Source organism: Amblyraja radiata, chromosome 36, assembly GCF_010909765.2.
Source record: "Amblyraja radiata isolate CabotCenter1 chromosome 36, sAmbRad1.1.pri, whole genome shotgun sequence".
NCBI classification, from domain to species: Eukaryota; Metazoa; Chordata; class Chondrichthyes; order Rajiformes; family Rajidae; genus Amblyraja; species Amblyraja radiata.
Window position 1 is genome coordinate 11963388 of NC_045991.1, and position 19071 is coordinate 11982458.

The 19071-nt window shown below is 47.0% G+C and overlaps 1 long non-coding RNA gene across 1 annotated transcript; it reads right to left on the minus strand.

The window, feature by feature from the left end:
* Window positions 1-940: 940 nt before the first annotated feature.
* LOC116966279 lies at window positions 941-16658 on the minus strand. The gene is made up of 3 exons (XR_004409965.1): window positions 16634-16658; window positions 16415-16533; window positions 941-972 (listed from the first exon to the last, which is right to left on the minus strand). It is a non-coding gene; the product is annotated as an uncharacterized LOC116966279 (long non-coding RNA).
* Window positions 16659-19071: the final 2413 nt, after the last annotated feature.

Below are 19071 nucleotides of genomic sequence, written 5' to 3' on the forward strand. Positions count from 1 at the left end.
TCTAAAACATCTCTATCCATCTATCCGCTATAAATATTATGTCAGATCTTATTTGTAAATACATTTTAGTTTAAATCTATATCAAAAGTAAGATCTTGACCACTTCCGATGTTATTCCGCCCTTCTATCTCCACCTATCCCCAAACTCGCCTTTACTGCGCTGTTGAATTCCGCACCAACACCGCTTGTGTCGCGTTGTAACTCGGGGGGGGGGGGTTTACGACCCGGGGGAGCCCGGAGCTCAGGACCCGCCGCCCGCGGCTGCTGCTGAACCCGCGGGAAGGGAGATTGTTTCAATCTTTATATTTTCACAAAAGTAATTTCTGTTCCGTTGCCGGACGCGGTTAACGCGTTAAAATGAACGGATCGACAGACAGACAGACAGACAGCTCTGATTTCAGTTGCTGTTTATTTCACTCTTCCCACATTTACATTTTTTTTACACACCCGGAGCGGAACCGGAGCAGATTCTCAGCCAGTTTCCATCCCAAGGCGCAAAGAAAGGATAAAGTTTCCCCGTGAATTTATTCCCAGTGAAGGTGTGGAGATGGGACTTGGTGTCCGCGTCGTGAAATGAAACTGTCCCGGACTCGTAACTGAGATAAACTCCCACCCTCCCGGGGATGGGACGGGCGGGGAGACGGGATGGAGGGGAGGTGAATACAACAAACCCGCCAACCCAACCCCGCCCGATGCTCCAGACTCCAGACTCCGGGGTCAGGTCGACCCGTCTCTTCCTGTCCACAGACTCTACGGCGACTCCCAGACACCAGGCCTGACTCCCCGCCACCTCCACCTCCCAGTAATGTCTCCCCGATGTGAATCCCTCCGATCCCAGCACACACGGCCAGCCTGTAAACCTCTTCCCGGTGTCAGGGAGACTCCTCTCGGTCCCGGTACATCTCACCCTCTTCCGATCCTCAGACACCTCGAGCAGCGGATGCGCTGTTTCCACATCCAGGGTGACGGAGACTGGGGGGAGAAGCAGAGAATCAGAGAGTCCCCGGGGGTCGGGGGGAGACTCGGGCAGCGCGGCCCCGGGACCCGGGGAGAAGCCGCTCGGCCTCAGGCACAGGCGGGCGGACAACTGGAACCTTGCCCGGGGTTTCACCCACAACCACATCCGGTGGACAACAGACATCTTTCCCAGAGTGTTTATCCAGGGAAGGAGAGGGGAATTTCGTGAGGTGGGGGAGGGTGGACGGGGAGGACGAGTGCGGAGAGTGAGGAGGATTGCGAGGTTGCGGTGGGGATGGAGAAATGAAGCGGGCTATTCAGAAATGGAGGCAGATCGGAGCAAGAGGATATTGAGGTGAGTGGTAGTTTGAGGTTGTTAAAGAGGAGGTAGAGGTGTGGAGTCGCCATGACCATAGTGAATGGGAGGGGGAGACATGAGCGGCCAGAGAACCTGCCCCTGTTTCTTTGAGTGGAGGGTGAGAGAGACGGAGGGGTGGCTTGGACCATGGGAGGAAGCAGAGGTTGAATGATGGGGTGTTGGACAGAATGGGTGGAGACTTGTGGTTGTAGGGTCGCTGACAGAGGGGATTCACGGGTGGATTTGATGGGAGTGTACAACCAAGAACACACTGATCTCATTGTGAACCAATATATGAACTTCACTGAGGGACTTGACAATGTTCCACATGTAAGGCTGGTCCAGAAAGTGAAGGCAGGTGAGATCCAAGGCGAGCTGGTGAAATTGATCCACATTTGGCTTGGTGGTTGGAGGTAGAAGGTAGCGGTAGAAGGATGATTTTTCTGCTTGGAGGTCTGTGACTGGAGGAGTGCAGCAGAGATCGGTGCTGCAGCAGGGATATCAAATCAAGGGAGTACAGGTTTATCTTGAGAGCAAGGAATTTTAAAGTGGATCTGAGTTGTAAGTTTTCTTTACACTGAGAGTGGGTGATATCTGGAACATGCTACAGAGGAGGCGGTGGTGAGATCTAATCATTATATGTGAGGCACTTATCTAGGTGAGGTGCAGAAGAATACCAATGTAATGTGGGCAAATCGATTAGTAAAGATGGTAAATAGTTGGACATGGACATGATGGGCCAAAGGGCCTGACTCTGTAATGTACAACCACGGCCTTCAGCTCCAAGAGCACTGAATGACTGAGTCTCCACAGCCACCTGTGCAGGGAATTCCAAAGGTTCTCCAGTCTCTGCGTGCAGTAATGTCTCCTTATCTCTGCCCTACATGTTGCAGCCCACATTCTGAGAGGGTGCCCTTTCTCCACACCCCTCAGACAGGGGAAACATCACCCCTGCAGCCAGCCCACTGAGCCCTGTAAGAACTTTGTGTTTCACTGAGATCTCCTCCTATACACCCGAACTCTGGAGTACACAGGCCTAGTCTACTCAATCTCACCCCGCACAACAAACTCATTGTCCCAGGAACAAGTATTGTTAATCTTTGCTTCAATTCCTCTGTGTCAAGTCTGTCAATTTATCGGTACACAGGAGCATAGGAACACAAGAAAACAGGAGCAGGATTAGAATCCGCTCCTCAGGCTTGCCGCTCCATTCCATGGCTGATCTAAGCTGGCACCAATTCCTCTTCTGTGTGAGTTCCCCATAATCTTAAATACTGGATCTATCAAATATTTATTTGTAGCCAAGTTGCACATATCCAATAACTCAGCTTTTCACCACCACCTTGGGCACAACATGCCAGATATTCACTGCCCTCTGAGAGATGCAACTTCTACACACCGCATGAGAGGCTGCTCTGGAAGGTTGGATCTCATGGAATCCGGGGTGAATTAGCCGATGGAATACAATATTTACCGGAAGGTCGCAGACAGAGGATGTTGGTAGAGGGTCGTGTTTCAGACTGGAGACAGAGTCCACTGTTGTTCTTTATTTATATACACGATTGGGTGTGTATGTAGGTTGTACGGTTAGTCAGTTTGCAGATGGAACTAAAATTGGTAACATTGTGGAGAGTGAAGAAGGTGATCTGAGAGTAAATGTGATCCCGGTGAACTGGGCCAATGGGCTCAGGAACGGCAGGTGGTATTTATTCATGTGAAGGTGAGGTGATGCACTTTGCTGAGACAAACCAGGGCAGGACTTACACAGTAAACGGGGAACTTTATAGAACTGAGAGATCTCGGGCTGCAGGTACACAATGCCATGGAAGATGAAACAGTGACAGGCAGTGTGGTGAAGATTGTGTTTGTCACTCATGCTTTCATAGGTCAGGATATTACATTTGACACAATATGGTTGTTAGTAGATTAGAGAGGGTGCAAAAGTATTTACGATAATTTCATCAGGTCTGAAGGGTTGGGTTATAAGGAGACGTTGTACAGGCAGGAACATTTGTCTTTGGAGCCCGTCCGGGTGTTTTTATAGCTGTGTATAAGATCTATATAAGGTGCACAGGTAGGGTGAATAGCCACAGTATTTCACCCAAAGCAGGAGAGTATGAACGTCTAACTCTGTGATGCTTCCCAGCTGATGGGTTTAGTGGTAGATCCAATTTCCCTTCAGTCCCAAAGACCATTAATGTTTGCATCTAGGTATTGCTTAAAGATATCAGAAACAAGAATAATGGTGAAGGTACAAGCTTTACCTCGTTTGAAGTCATCAGATGTTTCTTTGAATACCGTGTTGAACGAAACAGGGCAATGAAACTTTTCAATCGGCAAGGCTTCATCTACCACCGACAGTGGTTTGGTTTCATCACTAACCCTGCAAATAATGAACAGCTGTTTATAAACTGAGCATTAGAAATGTGTTAAGGTGTTCCACAAAACACTTACACTGTTTCCGTCAAGACAATGTCCTACCTTCGCTTGCGACCAGCTTCCTCCTGAAAGAAATAAAACACAAATCTCAATTGACTGAGATGGACCGTCCTCATCCCGACAGCGGGAATTTCACCAAATTTCTACAACCCTCTGATAATTCCCATTTCCCAACTCTTATCGCCACTGACATGCAGACAGAAAGCGGATATTGTCGCAGAGATGTAGAACGATGGGGGAAAGCACAAGGAATGTTCATGAGAATGACGCCACAACTGAGAGGATGGAACTTAATGAAAAGACTGGGCAGGTCATGGGATTTCATCTGTAGAAGTTTTCAGGAATGATGAGAGGGCATTTAATATTATCGGTGGATTTAAATGTGTGGGGATGAAATAATATCTCAAATTGAAGGGGAGACTAATAATCAAAGTTGAAATGTAACGCGGTCTTCAATAAATACCTAAAGGAATGCAGTCATGAGAACATGGACCTCACTTGCATTGGAGGGACTGAAGCCAACAGCAGAGATAAATTTAAATGCAAGCGGTGATAATTGCTCGGTTCTAAGCTTCCCCCCAGTCGAGTTTCAGTAAAAGCACTGAATCAAGCACTTGAATCAATTAATTGTATTCTACCAAAAGTGTGTCACAGATCACACACTGTACCTATCCCACCGTGGGTCGATCCCTGCGTCTATCTGTTCAAGCCCTCTAGGCCTCGCACAGACAGAGGCACTCCAGAAGGGTACCTGGTCCTGAGCGCTCTTCCAGATGATCGGCCCTGAGCCTCGTGACCAGGGACTTTTATCTGTCCCACAAACTCGAGGGGCCGAACCACGTGGGGGTTGTCTCTTAATCACCCAATTACAAATATCGATTAACCCCATACATAACAGGCATTTCCCTAACCACGGGAGAGAGACATGTGGGTCACGCTAAGGAAGGGCAAGGGGCAGAGGCAGGAACGAGTGAGTACTCCAATGTCGGTACACCTTGCAAATAAGTACTCCTGTTTGAGTACGGATGGGGGTGACAGCCTACCCGGGGGTAGCGACAGCGGACGGGCCTCCAGCACAGAGACCGGCCCTGTTGCTCCGAAAGGTAGGGAAAAAAGAAGAGGGCAATTGTAATTGGGGACTCTATTGTTAGGGGGTCGGATAGGCGTTTCTGTGGACGCAGTCGGGAGACCAGGATGGTGGTCGGCCTCCCTGGTGCCAAGGTCTCGGACGTGTCTCAACGCATCCAAGATATCCTGAAATCAGAGGGAGAGGAGCCTGAGGTCGTGGTACATATTGGTACAAATGACATAGGTAAAAAAAGTGAAGAGGTCCTGAAGGGAGGATTTAGGGAGTTGGGAGGAGAGTTAAGGAAAAGGACCAAAAAGGTAACAATCTCAGGATTACTGCCTGTACCACGCGACAGTGAGAGTAGGAATGGTGCGAGGTGGAGGATAAATGCGTGGCTGAAAGACTGGTGCAGAGGGCAGGGATTCAAGTTTCTGGATCATTGGGACTTCTTTTGGGGAAGGTGGGACCTGTACAGAAAGGATGGGTTGCACTTGAACCCGAGGGGGACCAATATCCTGGCGGGGAAATTTGCAAAGGTCACTGGGGAGACTTTAAACTAGAATGGTTGGGGCGAAGGACTCAAATAGAGAAAGCTAGTAGACAGAATGGGAGGCAGGAAGCAGAAAAGGGAAGCACTCGGACACAAGAGGAGAAAGAAAAAAAAAGGAAATAAACAAAGAAGAGACGGGGGGTTTCTTAAATGTGCATATTTTAATGCTAGGAGCATTGTAAGAAAGGTGGATGAGCTTAGAGTCTGGATAGACACCTGGAAGTATGATGTTGTGGCGATCAGTGAAACATGGTTGCAGGAGGGCTGTGATTGGAAACTAAATATTCCAGGATTTCATTGCTTCAGGTGTGATAGAATTGGAGGGGCAAGAGGTGGAGGTGTTGCATTGCTAGTCAGGGAAGATATTACAGCAGTGCTTTGGCAGGATAGATTGGAGGGCTCATCTAGGGAGGCTATTTGGGTGGAACTGAGAAGTGGGAAAGGTGTAGCAACACTTATAGGGGTGTATTATAGACCGCCAAATGGGGAACGAGAATTGGAAGAGCAAATATGTAAGGAGATAGCAGATATTAGTAGTAAGCACAAGGTAGTGATTGTGGGAGATTTCAACTTTCCACACATAGACTGGGAAACACATTCTGTAAATGGGCTGGATGATTTGGAGTTTGTAAAATGTGTGCAGGATAGTTTTTGCAGCAATACATAGAGGTACCTACTAGAGGAGGGGCAGTGCTGGACCTCCTGTTAGGAAATGAGACAGGACAGGTGGCGGAGGTATGCGTTGGGGAGCACTTCTGGTCCAGTGATCACAATACCGTTAGTTTCAATATAATTATGGAGAAGGTCAGAACTGGACCTAGGGTTGAGATTTTCGATTGGAGAAAGGCTAACTTTGATGAGATGCGAGATGATTTAAAAGGTGTGAACTGGGACATTTTGTATTATGGGAAAGATGTAGAAGAGAAATGGAGGACATTTAAAGGGGAAATTTTAAGAGTACAGAATCTTTATGTTCCTGTTCGGTTGAAAGGAAACAGTAAAAATTGGAAAGAGCCCTGGTTTTCAAGGGAAATTGGACATCTTGTTCGGAAAAAGAGGGAGATCTACAATAATTGTAGGCAGCATGAAGTAAATGAGGTGCTTGTGGAGTATAAGGAATGTAAAAAGAATCTTAAGAAAGAAATTAGAAAAGCTAAAAGAAGATATGAGGTTGCTTTGGCAAGTAAGGTGAAAGTAAATCCAAAGGGTTTCTACAGCTATATTAATAGCAAAAGGATAACGAGGGATAACATTGTCCATTGGAGAGACAGAGTGGGCAGCTATCTGCAGAGCCAAAATAGATGGGGGAGATATTGAACAATTTCTTTTCCTCGGTATTCACCAAGGAGAAGGATATTGAATTATGTGAGGTAAGGGAAACGAGTAGAGTGGCTATGGATACTATGAGTTTCAAAGTAAAAGAAGTGCTGACACTTTTGAAAAATATAAAAGTCAATAAGTCTCCAGGTCCTGACAGGATATTCCCTAGGACATTGAGGGAAGTTAATGTAGAAATAGCCGGGGCTATGACAGAAATATTTCAAATGTCATTAGAAACGGGAATAGTCCCCGAGGATTGGCGTACTGCGCATGTTGTTCCATTGTTTAAAAAGGGTTCTAAGAGTAAACCTAGCAATTATAGGCCTGTTAGTTTGACTTCAGTGTTTAAAAGGGAACTGCAGATGCTGGAATATCGAGGGCACACAAAATGCTGGGGAAACTCAGCGGGTGCAGCAGCATCTATGGTCTGAAGAAGGGTTTCGGCCCGAAACGTCGCCTATTTCCTTCGCTCCATGGATGCTGCTGCACCCGCTGAGTTTCCCCAGCATTTTGTGTACAGTTTGACTTCAGTGGTGGGCAAATTAATGGAAAATATACTTAGAGATAATATATATAAGCATCTGGATAAACAGGGTCTGATTAGGAACAGGCAACATGGATTTGTGCCTGGAAGGTCACGTTTGACTAATCTTCTTGAATTTTTTGAAGAGGTTACTAGGGAAATTGACGAGGGTAAAGCAGTGGATGTTGTCTATATGGACTTTTGTAAGGCCTTTGACAAGGTTCCTCATGGAAGGTTGGTTAAGAAGGTTAAACTGTTGGGTATAAATGCAGGAATAGCAAGATGGATTCAACAGTGGCTGAATGGGAGAAGCCAGAGGGTAATGGTGGATGGCTGTTTGTCGGGTTGGAGGCAGGTGACTAGTGGGGTGCCTCAGGTATCTGTGTTGGGTCCTTTGGTGTTTGTCATGTACATCAATGACCTGGATGAAGGGATGGTAAATTGGATTAGTAAGTATGCAGATGATACCAAGATAGGGGGTGTTGTAGATAATGAAGAGGATTTCCAAAGTCTACAGAGTGATTTAGGCCATTTGGAAAAATGGGCTGAAAGATGGCAGATGGAGTTTAATGCTGATAAATGTGAGGTGTTACACCTTGGCAGGACAAATCAAAATAGGACGTACATGGTAAATGGTTGAACAGAGGGATCTGGGAATAACCGTGCATAGTTCCTTGAAGGTGGAATCTCATATAGATAGGGTGGTAAAGAAAGCTTTTGGTGTGCTAGACTTTATAAATCAGAGCATTGAGTATAGAAGCTGGGATGTAATGTTAAAATTGTACAAGGCATTGGTGATACCAAATCTGGAGTATGGTGTACAATTTTGGTCGCCCAATTATAGGAAGGATGTCAACAAAATAGAGAGTGTGGACGGGCTTTAGGACCCGGGGGAGCCCGGAGCTGTGGAACAATCAATGAAAGGGGCGGGGCAAGGCTGAGGGGAGGCGGAGCTCAGCCCCGTCAATCACAGCCCTGACCAGAAAGCCGATGTCATTTGTAATCAGCTTCGGGTAAATTTCATTCCCTTAAACTAAAGTTGTTCCAGTTAAATGGGTGATTGGAACATGAGTCTGACCATAAAATGCCAACAAAAATACAGAAAGCGTTGTCGGCATTCAGCAGGTCGGGCAGTGTACAGTATCTGGAGAGGGAAGGGTTAATATTTCTGAGGTAATATGGAGCAGCAGATTGAACCGCTGCCTCACGGGGCCAGAGACCCGGGTTCGATCCTGACCATGTTCACTGTTCGCAGCGTGCACATTCTCCCTGTGACCGCGTGGGTTTCCTCCGGGTGCTCCGGTTTTCTCCCACATTCAAAAGACATGCGGGTTTGTAGGGTAATTGGCCCTCTGTAAATTGCCCCAAGTATGTTGGGAGTGAACGGGTAGGTGGGATAACAGAGACCAAGTGTTAATTGGTGATCGATGGTCGATGTGGACTCGGTGGGCCGAAGGGCCTACTTCCACGCTGTATCTCTAAAGTAAAGTAAGCTCCACTGGTCAGAAAATCAACCTTGCACTGCCGCTCAACAGAGAAAACAAGACGTCATCAATACTGCACAGGAACAGGCCCTTCAACACACAATGTCTAGATTATGGAAGGACCGTTCAGAAGCCTGATAACAGAGGGAAAGAGGCTGTTCCTGAGACTGGTAAGATTCTGTACCTTCTGCCCGACAAGAACAGTGAGAAGTATGAATGGCCGGGGTAGAACAAGTATTTGATTATGTTGGCTGCTTTTCCATGATGAGGGATGATCTTAGAAGAGATGTGAAAAAATCATGAGAGGAACAGATCGGGTAGTCGCACAGAGCCCCTTGCCCAGAGGAGGGGCATCAAGTACCAGAGGACATAGGGTTAAGGTGAAGGTGGAAAGGTTTAATAGAAACCTGAGGGGTAACTTTGTTCACACAATGGGTGGTAGGTGTATGGAATGAGCTGCTGGAGGAGGTATATGAGGCGGGCACTATCGTAACGTTTCAGAAGCATTTAGGTACATTGATAGGACAGACTGACTCCATGCGGCAGCAAAGATCCCATCTCGGAGCTATAGGATCTTTGGTGAATGTTATTTGTTTAAGAAGGAACTGCAGATGCTGGAAAATCGAAGGTAGACAAAAATGCTGGAGAAACGCAGCGGGTGCAGCAGCATCTAGGCAGCGAAGGAAATGGGCAAGGTTTCAGGCCGAAACCCTTCTTCTGACTGGCGGGGGGCGGGGAGAATAGCGGATAAATGAGGAGGAGACAGTCAGAGGGCTAAAGGAGAGGTAGGAAGGGGAGGAGACAGCAAGGGCTAACAAAATTGGGAGAATTCAATGTGCGTGCCCCCATCAAGCAATGTTACACATTTTTGAGATTTTTAAAATCAAGTCTGCAATTTATCCCAACAGATAAAGCAAAAAAAGAAGTTTAATTTGTCACCTAATTCACTTTCATATCTTCAGTATTAAAAAAAGTCATTGAACTGGCCTCAACTACCTTCTGTGGCAGAGAATTCTACAGATTCACCAGTCTCTGCGTAACAAATGATTTTCTCATCTCGGTCCTAAAAGTCTTCCCTCTTATCCTTAAACTGTGACCACTAGTTCTGGACTTCCCCAACATCGGGGATAATCTACCTGCATCTAGCCTGTCCAACCCTTTAAGAATTTTGTAAGTTTCTATAAGAATATGTGGCCATTTTCATACTCGGAAATTAGCATCTTGTTCCCTATTGCTTTTCCATTGACTTAACACAAAAGCTGTGATCGAGGACAGTCAAATGGCCATAACTTTCTTAAAAATTAAGAAAACTAAAATAAATGTTCAGTTATTATAGATTGAAGCATTCTGAAACAAATATGAAACAATCTTACTTAGATGACTTGAAATTAAAGCATATAATTAGTTAGTTCCCTAATTCTAGCTAATTACAAAATTCAATTACCAGATCTAAACATCTATCAATTTCTTACGAATAGATTAACATTTTTAGTTACGGAGGGTGCGGTCTTTGCGGAAGGCAGACATGTGGGGAGATGGGAAGATAGGGCCAGTGGTGAGGTCACGTTGGAGGTGGTGAAACTGACAGAGTTGTAGACTGTCACGCTGGTGAGTTCCCTGCCAGCCCTCTGCTGTTTTTCAGTCCTCCAAGCGCTGCGGTCCTCGCTCTGGTCCACGACGCCGGCAGCCTAGCTTGGGCCCGGTGCCCGATGGGGAGGCTTGTGCTCCATGACCGGTAGCTGCTGCCTCTACCCCCTCCCCCTCCCTCTCTACCCCCTCCCCGTGGCAGAGAAAGCGAGAGAGGTGGGGGGGATGAGGGGATGGGGTGGAGGAACTGGGGAGAGAGGGGGTGGAGAGGGGGTGGGGTGTGGATGCCTTGTGCCTATCAAACCCTCAACTCCCCCCAGTTAGGCAATTCAGGGACTATTTGGGGAATCTGGTACGACCAAGGCAATGGGTGGTAGGTGTATGGAATGAGCTGCTGGAGGAGGTATATGAGGCAGGCACTATCGTAACATTTCAGAAGCATTTAGGTACATTGATAGGACAGGTTAGAGGTATGGGGGCCAAACGCAGGCAGTACAGGTCGGTTCAAGAATCTAATGGTTGTGGGTAAGGAGCTGAGAATGGGAGCTCTAATGAACCTGTCGGTTTTGTTAATGGCCACATAGAACAAGAACAGTTCCTTCAGCCCACATCAGACTGCAATGCCTCCTCCGTGTGTGCCTCGACCACCACTCCAGCAGCGCGTTCCAGGCACCCACCACCCTGTGTGATAAAACATGCCCCGCACATCTCCTTGAAAGATCCCCGTACTGTGCTAAAATCTATGGCGTCCCGTCATTGACTTTTCCACGCTGGGAAAATAGCCCTGAATCATTCCAAGCCGAGAGTAACCGGGCGGGGGCAGCCGAGAACAAAGGGGGAGCCGGCGCGGGTGGCGCCTGCTGCCTGGTGCGGCGGGGCCTGGTTCGCCGCTGCGGGAAATATAGACTGTTTAGGGTCGAGACCCCTTCTTCATTACAGTGCCTGGTATTGAAGTGATGTTATTGTGTCTGGTATTGAAGTGATGTTATCACCATTCTTCAGACTGGTATGGGGGTGGGGGAGGGAGGGGGCAGAAGAAAGGAAGAGGCGGAGACAGTGGTATGTGAGAAAGCTTGGAAGGGGAGAGGCCAGCAAGGACTACCTGAAATTGGAGAAGTCAATTATCATACCGCTGGGGTGCAAACTACGCAAGTGAAATATGAGGTGCTGCTCCTCCAATTTGCGGTGGGACTCACTCTGGCCATGGAGGAGGCCAGGTCTGTATTTTACCGGATAGCATGCAAAAGAAAATAATCCCAGTCACGAGGTACACGTGACAATAGAGTATAATTGAATTATTGAATTCAAGTTTACACATGAGATTATTAAATAAAAATCGAGCGTATAAGAAGGAACTGCAGATAGATACAAAAAGCTGGAGTAACTCAGCGGGACAAGCATCATCTCTGGAGAGATGGAATGGGTGACGTTTCGGGACGAGGCCCCTTCTTCATTGCAGTGTCTGGTATTGAAGTGATGTTATTGTGCAGAGTCTGAGACCAAGCGTAGGCTTGGCGATCGTTTCGCCGACCACCTCGGCTCGGTCCGCATTAACCAACCTGACCTCCCGGTGGCTCAGCACTTCAACTCCACCTCCTATTCCGTATCCGACCTCTCTGTCCTGGGTCTCCTCCATGGCCAGAGCGAGCACCAGCGGAAATTGGAGGAGCAGCACCTCATATTCCGCTTGGGGAGTCTGCATCCTGGGGGCATGAACATTGAATGCTCCCAATTCTGTTAGCCCTTGCTGTCTCCTCCCCTTCCTATTTCTCCCTCAGCCTTCGGGCTCCTCCTCCTCCCTTTTCCTTTCTTCTCCCCGCACCCCACCCACCAACAGAGTAAAGAAGGGTTTCGGCCCGAAACGTTGGCTATTTCCTTCGCTCATTAGAGATGCTGCTGCACCGCTGAGTTTCTCCAGCTTTTTTGTGTACAGACAAATTACAACCTTTGCACGCGTTTTAACGTTTTCCCACGAGTACTCTCTGGAACGATAGGTGATGAATGTACAGAAATCGAAGTCACCGCATGAATAAATAACACTATTAAATGTACAGATACTGACCATGTGTGAATGAATAGCTTGCACGGTTGTTTGTTTTTTTGTCTGTCTCTGGGTCTATAACTCAGCGGAACAGGTCAGGCATGGAAATAGCCAATGGAGAGGTTGAGAAGGAGTTTCTTCCCAGAGGCCATTCGGACTGTAAACTCCTATCTTACCAGGGACTAACTTTACTGAACGTTTTTCCTTCCAATATTTAATATGTAAAATAATATGTGTGTGTTTATGATTGTGTTTATAGTTTGTTTGGTTGTTTGTCTTTTTGCACAAAGTCCGCGAGCATTTGCCACTTTTCATTTCACTGCACACCTCTGGGTCTGTGTATGTGACGAATAAACTTGACTTGACTTGAGATCCCTGGAGAGAAGGGATGGCGCGGGCCAATCACGCGGTCAGCGGGGGGGGGGCGGGGCTATCCTGGTCTGGGCCGACCAATCACACGTCAGTGGGCGGGACATGGTGATCTGGACCGACCAATCACGCGACAGTGGGCGGGCCATCATGATCTCAGCCGGCCAATCACGCATCCGGGGGCGGATCATAGTGATCTGGACCGACCAATCACGCTTAAGGGGGCGGGCCATCCAGATCTGGGCCGACCAATCACGCGTCAGCGGGCGGGCCATCGTGATCACGGGCGGCCAATCACGCGACAGTGGGCGGCCCGGTGACGTCAGAGAGAACAAATGATTTTGTGAATGGAGCTTTAACTGGAGCGCGCTCATGAGTGACGGCAGGTTAACGAGGCAGTGTTTACGAGGCCTGTCCCACCTGTATGCGACTGACTCCATGCGGCAGCAAAGTCCCCATCTCGGAGCTATAGGATCTTTGGTGAATGTTATTTGTTTAAGAAGGAACTGCAGATGCTGGAAAATCGAAGGTAGACAAAAATGCTGGAGAAACGCAGCGGGTGCAGCAGCATCTAGGCAGCGAAGGAAATGGGCAAGGTTTCAGGCCGAAACCCTTCTTCAGACTGGCGGGGGGCGGGGAGAATAGCGTATAAAGGAGGAGGAGACAGTCAGAGGGCTGAAGGAGAGGTAGGAAGGGGAGGAGACAGCAAGGGCTAACAAAATTGGGAGAATTCAATGTGCGTGCCCCCATCAAGCAATGTTACAAATTTTTGAGATTTTTAAAATCAAGCCTGCAATTTATCCCAACAGATAAAGCAAAAAAAGAAGTTTAATTTGTCACCTAATTCACTTTCATATCTTCAGTATTAAAATAAGTCATAGAAACATAGACATAGAAAATAGGTGCAGGAGTAGGCCATTCGGCCCTTCGAGCCTGCACCGCCATTCGATATGATCATGGTGATCATCCAACTCAGTATCCCATCCCTGCCTTCTCTCCATACCCCCCTGATCCCTTTAGCCACAAGGGCCATAACTTAAATATAGCCAATGAACTGGCCTCAACTACCTTCTGTGGCAGAGAATTCTACAGATTCACCAGTCTCTGCGTAAAAAATGATTTTCTCATCTCGGTCCTAAAAGACTTCCCTCTTATCCTTAAACTGTGACCACTAGTTCTGGACTTCCCCAACATCGGGAATAATCTTCCTGCATCTAGCCTGTCCAACCCCTTAAGAATTTTGTAAGTTTCTATAAGAATATGTGGCCATTTTCATACTCGGAAATTAGCATTTTGTTCCCTATTGCTTTTCCATTGACTTAACACAAAAGCTGTGATCGAGGACAGTCAAATGGCCATAACTTTCTTAAAAATTAAGAGAACTAAAATAAATGTTCAGTTATTATAGATTGAAGCATTCTGAAACAAATATGAAACAATCTTACTTAGATGACTTGAAATTAAAGCATATAATTAGTTAGTTACCTAATTCTAGCTAATTACAAAATTCAATTACCAGATCTAAACATCTATCAATTTCTTACGAATAGATTAACATTTTTAGTTACGGAGGGTGCGGTCTTTGCGGAAGGCAGACATGTGGGGAGATGGGGCCAGTGGAGAGGTCACGTTGGAGGTGGTGAAACTGACAGAGTTGTAGACTGTCACGCCGGTGAGTTCCCTGCCAGCCCTCTGCTGTTTTTCAGTCCTCCGAGCGCTGCGGTCCTCGCTCTGGTCCACGACGCCGGCAGCCTAGCTTGGGCCCGGTGCCCGATGGGGAGGCTTGTGCTCCATGACCGGTAGCTGCTGCCTCTACCCCCTCCCCCTCCCTCTCTACCCCCTCCCCGTGGCAGAGAAAGCGAGAGAGGTGGGGGGGAAGAGGGGGGGGGGTGGAGGAACTGGGGAGAGAGGGGGTGGAGAGGGGGTGGGGTGTGGATGCCTTGTGCCTATCAAACCCTCAACTCCCCCCAATTAGGCAATTCAGGGACTATTTGGGGAATCTGGTAGGACCAAGGCAATGGGTGATTTTGTATTTCCAAGGCTGTAATTGACCATCTAAACCTGGTTTTAACTGGTATCTTTAATATCTAGGCTAGCCTAGATGGGTCCAAGGGTCCATTTAGGGTGTCTGGTAGACCCAAGGCAGCAGATAATTGTTCATTTATAGGTCATAGGTCAGCAGATCGGATCATTTTATACCCCCCCCCCCCCTGCCCCATGGTGTGATAGATCATTTAAACTTGGTTTTAGCCTCAGGGTTTCGGCCCGAAACGTTGCCTATTTCCTTCCCTCCATAGATGCTGCTGCACCCGCTGCGTTTCTCCAGCATTTTTGTGTCCCTTCGATTTTCCAGCATCTGCAGTTCCATCTTAAACACTGCTTAACCACTTACAATATTGTAGGTTTGTAGATTAATACAACATACACTTAATACCCTGATGTTGAATTTGGATAATTCGCATCACCAGTAACATTCACAAGAACTAAATAGAAAGATTTATATGAATTCTGTGCTTGGTGCTTCTAATACTACAATTGAAATAAACCCAAATCACTTCGCACTGTATAGCATCTTTTTAAACTCCTTTTGTGTTTTCCTGTCTACAAATTGACTCCTGCATTTCAGTTGCCATTCGTGGCTGCTCTGCAAAGAGACTTATGCCCCTGTCCCACTTAGGAAACCTGAACGGAAACCTCTGGAGACTTTGCCCAAGGTTTCCGTGCGGTTCCCGGAGGTTTTTGTCCGTCTCCCTACCTGCAACCTCCGGCAACCACCTGCAACCTCCGGTGTTGATATCCCTGCATGACAATAAGGTTTCGATGATCGAGCCTATATCCTTCTGCAGACTTTGACAGACTACCTTGCTATCCCCAACATTACCCATTCTCCACAAACTTAGTAGTCACACCTCCTACATTCACATCAAAGCCATGAAAACATAAAATGAACAGCAATGGTTGTTAATACCTGGAATATTTTGCCATAGGAGGTGGTGAAATCAGATGTAACCACTATATTTAAGAGGCATTGCGATTTGGCAAACGAGGTGTAGAATAAGGTACACAAAAGTGTTGGAGAAACTCAGCGGGTGCAGCGGCATCTATGGAGCGAAGGAAATAGGCAACGTTTCGGGCCGAAAACACTTCTTCAGACTAATATGGTTCTAATGTGGGCAAATGGGATTTGTGTGGCTGGGGAAAAGGGTGGACATGGAGGTGATGAGCCCAATGGCCTGATTCTGTAATGTACAACCATGGCTCTCTGGCTCCAAGAGCACTGAATGACTGATTATGCATAGCCACCGGGTGTGAAGTGAATTCTAAAGGTTGCCTAGTCTCAGCATGCAGTAATGTCTTCTTGTCTCTGTCCTAAATGGTGCAGCTCACATTCAGAGGGTTTCCGCTGGCTCCAGACCCCCTCAGACAGGGGAAACATCCTCCCTGCATCCAGCCCACTGAGCCGTGAAAGGACTTTGAGTTTCACTGAATTCTCCTCTAATACACCTGAACCCTCGAGTACACAGGCCTAGTCTACGCAATTTCACCCAGCACAGCAAACCCATTCTCCCATAAACAAGGATCTGTTCAAATGCAAACAATCTTTGCTTTGTCTTTGTGATACATCCCCCCAGAGTCCATTAATACCATTAATCTTCACATATAAGTATTGCATAAAGATGTCTTAAAAAAGATCAATGGAAAAGGTATCAGTTTTACCTCGTTTGATGATATCAGATGTTTCGCTCAATGCTATGTTGTAGAAAAGGGTGCGATCATACTTTTCAATGGGCAACGCGCTATCTACCACCAACATTGGTTTGGTTTCATCAATAACCCTGCAAATATTTAACAGCTGGTTAGAAACTGAGCTTTAGCTGGGTTTTTTTTAGCGGTACTGTAAAAACGTACATTGTTTCAGTCAAACGCATGTCCTACCTGCTCTTGCGACCAGCTTCCTCCTGAAATAAATAAAAACACAAATGTCAATAGACTGAGATGGATCGTCATGATCCCGACGGCGGGTATTTCACTAGATTGCTACAAAATACCCTCTGAGAATTCCCAACGCTTTGTCGCTGTCACACAGACAGTAAGTGGATATTGTCGTAGAGACATCGAACACGGGGGAGAGAGTATTAGGAATGTCGATGAAAATAACTGCGAGTATGCAACTTACGAGTAAGACCGGGCAGGTCGTGGGATTTTATCTGGAGAAGGGAGGACAAAATGGAGATACAAGGGAAAGAGAGTAAAAGAAAAGAGAAGACACCAGAATTAACGGGGCAGAACGCCCAGGAAGGGATAGGGGAGTAAAGCCAAGTGAAATGGGCATCAATGTGAATGGTGCGGGGAGTAATGGATTAAAAGTTTTATCTATGACAAGGACGCTGCTGACAACCTTCTACCGCTGCACCACAGAGCATATTAACGTATGGCATCTCTGTGTGGTATCTCAGCTGCACGGAGGCGGAGAGGAGCGTCTTCCACAGAGTGCAGAAGATTATTGGGACACTGCTACCAGCCTTGGAGGGCATCTACCACACACGGTGCCTCAGGAAGGCCGTCAGCATCCATAAAGACTCCTCACACCGCTGTAACGGACTGTTCGAACTACTTCTCTCCGGCAAACGTTACAAGGCCTTCTACGCCCGAACCTCCAGACTCAGGAACAGCTTCATTCCCAGAGCTATAGCGACTCTGAACCAGCCCTGCTGAGTGCCCCCCACCCCCCCTGGACTGTCTCCCTCGGATGGTCACGTCGCACAGACACATCTGTACTTTAGTCTGTTTGAACTGTTTTGACTATTTTCTATTCTTTTACAAACCATGTTCTCGGGATATCTAAATTGTATTAGTTATTCAAGTTATGACATCGGATGGAAGCTGCATACCAAATCTAGTTGTGCTTATGTGCAATGACAATAAAATATATTATTATTATTATTATTATTATTATGAATGCATGAAGTATAAGAAATAAAGTGGATGAGCTTGAGGCTCAGTTAGAAATTTGTTGTGGGAATTACAGAGACATGGCTGCAAGAGGACCAGGGCTGGGAATTGAATATTCAAGGGTATACGTCCTTTCGAAAAGACAGACAGGTGGGCAGAGGGGGCGGGGTAGCTCTGTTGGCGAGGAATGAAATTCAGTCCCCAGCACGGAGTGATATAGAATCAGGAGATGTATAGTCAGTATGGATAGAACTGAAGAATTGTAAAGGTAAAAAGACCCTAATGGGACTTATCTACAGTCACCCAAATAGTAGCCTGGATATAGGGTGCAAGATGAATCAAGAGTTAAAATTGGTCGCAAAATGTCCCAAAGCTAATGCTACGGTTGTTATGGGAGATTTCAACATAGAATCATAGAAAATAGGTGCAGGAGTAGGCCATTCGGCCCTTCGAGCCTGCACCGCCATTTGATATGATCATGGCTGATCATCCAACTCAGTATCCCATCCCTGCCTTCTCTCCATACCCCCTGATCCCTTTAGCCACAAGGGCCACATCTAACTCCCTCTTAAATATAGCCAATGAACTGGCCTCAACTCCCTTCTGTGGCAGAGAATTCCACAGATTCACCACTCTCTGTGTAAAAAATGATTTCCTCATCTCGGTCCTAAAAGTCTTCCCTCTTATCCTTAATCTGTGACCCCTAGTTCTGGACTTCACCAACATCGGGAATAATCTTCCTGCATCTAGCCTGTCCAACCCCTTAAGAATTTTGAACGTTTCTATAAGATCCCCCCTCAGTCTTCTGAATTCCAACGTGTACAAGCCGAGTTTATCCAGTCTTTCCTCATATGAAAGTCCTGCCATCCCAGGAATCAGTCTGGTGAACCTTCTCTGTACTCCCTCTTTGGAAAGAATAATAATAATAGTAATAATAATACAGTTTATTTGTATAGCGCTTTTCAAGGACTCAAAGTCGCTTTACATGGTGAGTCAAGAACAAAACAAAATAGAGTAGTAAGACAGAGATGCAAAGGGGAGGGGGACATGGGACTAAGGGTATGCAGAGGTGAAGAGATGGGTCTTGAGGCGGGACTGGAAGAGGGTGAGGGACTCAGAAGTTCGGATCAATTGTGGGAGGGAGTTCCAGAGCCTGGGAGCTGCCCTGGAGAAGGCTCTGTCTCCAAAAGTGCAGAGGTTGGATTTCAGAATGGAGAGGAGACCGGCTGAAATGGATCTGAGGGACCGTGAGGGTTGGTAGGGGGAGAGGAGGTCAGTGAGATAAGGGGGGGACCAAGTGGTTGAGGGCTTTGTAGATGAGGACCAGGATTTTGTAGATGATCTGGTGGGAAATGGGAAGCCAGTGAAGTTCTTTGAGGACTGGGTGATGTGGTGCCAGGATTTGGTGTGGGTAATGAGTC